At 27.0% G+C, this 6,000-nt stretch overlaps 2 protein-coding genes across 4 annotated transcripts in view; one reads left to right on the top strand and one right to left on the bottom strand.

Moving 5' to 3' along the window:
* Positions 1 to 6,000, top strand: part of LOC143230075 (apicoplast pyruvate carrier 1-like) — a 227,869-nt gene that overhangs the window by 173,537 nt on the left and 48,332 nt on the right. The gene's annotated exons all lie outside the window — the stretch shown is intronic.
* LOC143227905 (uncharacterized) overlaps positions 1 to 6,000 on the bottom strand; it is a 31,407-nt gene that overhangs the window by 5,544 nt on the left and 19,863 nt on the right. The gene's annotated exons all lie outside the window — the stretch shown is intronic.

Genomic DNA, 6,000 nt, shown 5'->3' with positions numbered 1-6,000 from the left:
ACAATATTAACTGCAAGATAAATCAAGTAAAATACTACACACTATCCAACAATATTAACTGCAAGATAAATCAAGTAAAATACTACACACTATCCAACAATATTAACTGCAAGATAAATCAAGTAAAATACTACACACTATCCAACAATATTAACTGCAAGATAAATCAAGTAAAATACTACACACTATCCAACAATATTAACTGCAAGATAAATCAAGTAAAATACTACACACTATCCAACAATATTAACTGCAAGATAAATCAAGTAAAATACTACACACTATCCAACAATATTAACTGCAAGATAAATCAAGTAAAATACTACACACTATCCAACAATATTAACTGCAAGATAAATCAAGTAAAATACTACACACTATCCAACAATATTAACTGCAAGATAAATCAAGTAAAATACTACACACTATCCAACAATATTAACTGCAAGATAAATCAAGTAAAATACTACACACTATCCAACAATATTAACTGCAAGATAAATCAAGTAAAATACTACACACTATCCAACAATATTAACTGCAAGATAAATCAAGTAAAATACTACACACTATCCAACAATATTAACTGCAAGATAAATCAAGTAAAATACTACACACTATCCAACAATATTAACTGCAAGATAAATCAAGTAAAATACTACACACTATCCAACAATATTAACTGCAAGATAAATCAAGTAAAATACTACACACTATCCAACAATATTAACTGCAAGATAAATCAAGTAAAATACTACACACTATCCAACAATATTAACTGCAAGATAAATCAAGTAAAATACTACACACTATCCAACAATATTAACTGCAAGATAAATCAAGTAAAATACTACACACTATCCAACAATATTAACTGCAAGATAAATCAAGTAAAATACTACACACTATCCAACAATATTAACTGCAAGATAAATCAAGTAAAATACTACACACTATCCAACAATATTAACTGCAAGATAAATCAAGTAAAATACTACACACTATCCAACAATATTAACTGCAAGATAAATCAAGTAAAATACTACACACTATCCAACAATATTAACTGCAAGATAAATCAAGTAAAATACTACACACTATCCAACAATATTAACTGCAAGATAAATCAAGTAAAATACTACACACTATCCAACAATATTAACTGCAAGATAAATCAAGTAAAATACTACACACTATCCAACAATATTAACTGCAAGATAAATCAAGTAAAATACTACACACTATCCAACAATATTAACTGCAAGATAAATCAAGTAAAATACTACACACTATCCAACAATATTAACTGCAAGATAAATCAAGTAAAATACTACACACTATCCAACAATATTAACTGCAAGATAAATCAAGTAAAATACTACACACTATCCAACAATATTAACTGCAAGATAAATCAAGTAAAATACTACACACTATCCAACAATATTAACTGCAAGATAAATCAAGTAAAATACTACACGCTATCCAACAATATTAACTGCAAGATAAATCAAGTAAAATACTACACACTAGCCATCAATATTAACTGCAAGATAAATCAAGTAAAATACTACACACTATCCAACAATATTAACTGCAAGATAAATCAAGTAAAATACTACACACTATCCAACAATATTAACTGCAAGATAAATCAAGTAAAATACTACACACTATCCAACAATATTAACTGCAAGATAAATCAAGTAAAATACTACACACTATCCAACAATATTAACTGCAAGATAAATCAAGTAAAATACTACACACTATCCAACAATATTAACTGCAAGATAAATCAAGTAAAATACTACACACTATCCAACAATATTAACTGCAAGATAAATCAAGTAAAATACTACACACTATCCAACAATATTAACTGCAAGATAAATCAAGTAAAATACTACACACTATCAACAATATTAACTGCAAGATAAATCAAGTAAAATACTACACACTATCCAACAATATTAACTGCAAGATAAATCAAGTAAAATACTACACACTATCCAACAATATTAACTGCAAGATAAATCAAGTAAAATACTACACACTATCCAACAATATTAACTGCAAGATAAATCAAGTAAAATACTACACTATCACAATATTAACAAGATAAATCAAGTAAAATACTACTGCAAGATAAATCAAGTAAAAATACTACACACTATCACAATATTAACTGCAAGATAAATCAATATTAACTGCAAGATAAATCAAGAAAGATACTACACACTATCCAACAATATAAACTGCAAGATAAATTAAGTAAAATACTAAACACTATCTAACAATATTAACTGCAAGATAAATGAGTAAAATACTACACACTATCCAACAATATTAACTGCAAGATAAATCAAGTAAAATACTACACACTATCCAACAATATTAACTGCAAGATAAATCAAGTAAAATACTACACACTATCCAACAATATTAACTGCAAGATAAATCAAGTAAAATACTACACACTATCCAACAATATTAACTGCAAGATAAATCAAGTAAAATACTACACACTATCCAACAATATTAACTGCAAGATAAATCAAGTAAAATACTACACACTATCCAACAATATTAACTGCAAGATAAATCAAGTAAAATACTACACACTATCCAACAATATTAACTGCAAGATAAATCAAGTAAAATACTACACACTATCCAACAATATTAACTGCAAGATAAATCAAGTAAAATACTACACACTATCCAACAATATTAACTGCAAGATAAATCAAGTAAAATACTACACACTATCCAACAATATTAACTGCAAGATAAATCAAGTAAAATACTACACACTATCCAACAATATTAACTGCAAGATAAATCAAGTAAAATACACACACTAAAAATATTAACTGCACTATAAATCAATATACTACACTGCAAGAATAAATCAAAGATAAAAAGTAAAATACTACACACTATCCAACAATATTAACTGCAAGATAAATCAAGTAAAATACTACACACTATCCAACAATATTAACTGCAAGATAAATCAAGTAAAATACTACACACTATCCAACAATATTAACTGCAAGATAAATCAAGTAAAATACTACACACTATCCAACAATATTAACTGCAAGATAAATCAAGTAAAATACTACACACTATCCAACAATATTAACTGCAAGATAAATCAAGTAAAATACTACACACTATCCAACAATATTAACTGCAAGATAAATCAAGTAAAATACTACACACTATCCAACAATATTAACTGCAAGATAAATCAAGTAAAATACTACACACTATCCAACAATATTAACTGCAAGATAAATCAAGTAAAATACTACACACTATCCAACAATATTAACTGCAAGATAAATCAAGTAAAATACTACACACTATCCAACAATATTAACTGCAAGATAAATCAAGTAAAATACTACACACTATCCAACAATATTAACTGCAAGATAAATCAAGTAAAATACTACACACTATCCAACAATATTAACTGCAAGATAAATCAAGTAAAATACTACACACTATCCAACAATATTAACTGCAAGATAAATCAAGTAAAATACTACACACTATCCAACAATATTAACTGCAAGATAAATCAAAAATACTACACACACACTATCCAACAATATTAACTGCAAGATAAATCAAGTAAAATACTACACACTATCCAACAATATTAACTGCAAGATAAATCAAGTAAAATACTACACACTATCCAACAATATTAACTGCAAGATAAATCAAGTAAAATACTACACACTATCCAACAATATTAACTGCAAGATAAATCAAGTAAAATACTACACACTATCCAACAATATTAACTGCAAGATAAATCAAGTAAAATACTACACACTATCCAACAATATTAACTGCAAGATAAATCAATATTAACTGCAAGATAAATCAAGAAAGATACTACACACTATCCAACAATATAAACTGCAAGATAAATTAAGTAAAATACTAAACACTATCTAACAATATTAACTGCAAGATAAATCAAGTAAAATACTACACACTATCCAACAATATTAACTGCAAGATAAATCAAGTAAAATACTACACACTATCCAACAATATTAACTGCAAGATAAATCAAGTAAAATACTACACACTATCCAACAATATTAACTGCAAGATAAATCAAGTAAAATACTACACACTATCCAACAATATTAACTGCAAGATAAATCAAGTAAAATACTACACACTCTCCAGCAATATTAACTCCAAGGTAAATCAAGTAAAATACTACACACTATCCAACAATATTAACTGCAAGATAAATCAAGTAAAATACTACACACTATCCAACAATATTAACTGCAAGATAAATCAAGTAAAATACTACACACTATCCAACAATATTAACTGCAAGGTAAATCAACTAAAATACTACACACTATCCAACAATATTAACTGCAAGATAAATCAAGTAAAATACTACACACTATCCAACAATATTACTGCAAGATAAATCAAGTAAAATACTACACACTATCCAACAATATTAACTGCAAGATAAATCAAGTAAAATACTACACACTATCCAACAATATTAACTGCAAGATAAATCAAGTAAAATACTACACACTATCCAACAATATTAACTGCAAGATAAATCAAGTAAAATACTACACACTATCCATCTGCAAGATAAATCAATATTAACTGCAAGATAAATCAAGTAAAAAAATACTACACACTATCCAACAATATTAACTGCAAGATAAATCAAGTAAAATACTACACACTATCCAACAATATTAACTGCAAGATAAATCAAGTAAAATACTACACACTATCCAACAATATTAACTGCAAGATAAATCAAGTAAAATACTACACACTATCCAACAATATTAACTGCAAGATAAATCAAGTAAAATACTACACACTATCCAACAATATTAACTGCAAGATAAATCAAGTAAAATACTACACACTATCCAACAATATTAACTGCAAGATAAATCAAGTAAAATACTACACACTATCCAACAATATTAACTGCAAGATAAATCAAGTAAAATACTACACACTATCCAACAATATTAACTGCAAGATAAAAAGTAAAATACAAGTAAGATAAAAAGTACTACACACTATCCAACAACATTACCTGCAAAATAAAACAAGTAAAACACTACACGGTATACAACAATAATAACAGCAAGATAAATCAAGTAAATTACTACACACTCTCCTACAATATTAACTCCAAGGTAAATCAAGTAAAATACTACACACTATCCAACAATATTAACTGCAAGATAAATCAAGTAAAATACTACACACTATCCAACAATATTAACTGCAAGATAAATCAAGTAAAATACTACACACTATCCAACAATATTAACTGCAAGATAAATCAAGTAAAATACTACACACTATCCAATTAACAATATTAACTGCAAGATAAATCAAGTAAAATACTACACACTATCCAACAATATTAACTGCAAGATAAATCAAGTAAAATACTACACACTATCCAACAATATTAACTGCAAGATAAATCAAGTAAAATACTACACACTATCCAACAATATTAACTGCAAGATAAATCAAGTAAAATACTACACACTATCCAACAATATTAACTGCAAGATAAATCAAGTAAAATACTACACACTATCCAACAATATTAACTGCAAGATAAATCAAGTAAAATACTACACACTATCCAACAATATTAACTGCAAGATAAATCAAGTAAAATACTACACACTATCCAACAATATTAACTGCAAGATAAATCAAGTAAAATACTACACACTATCCAACAATATTAACTGCAAGATAAATCAAGTAAAATACTACACAAAATACTACACACTATCCAACAATATTAACTGCAAGATAAATCAAGTAAAATACTACACACTATCCAACAATATTAACTGCAAGATAAATCAAGTAAAATACTACACACTATATCCAACAATATTAACTGCAAGATAAATCAAGTAAAATACTACACACTATCCAACA

Source organism: Tachypleus tridentatus, chromosome 10 (assembly GCF_004210375.1).
Source record: "Tachypleus tridentatus isolate NWPU-2018 chromosome 10, ASM421037v1, whole genome shotgun sequence".
Lineage (NCBI taxonomy): Eukaryota > Metazoa > Arthropoda > Merostomata > Xiphosura > Limulidae > Tachypleus > Tachypleus tridentatus.
This window is presented reverse-complemented; position numbering and strand designations above follow the sequence as displayed.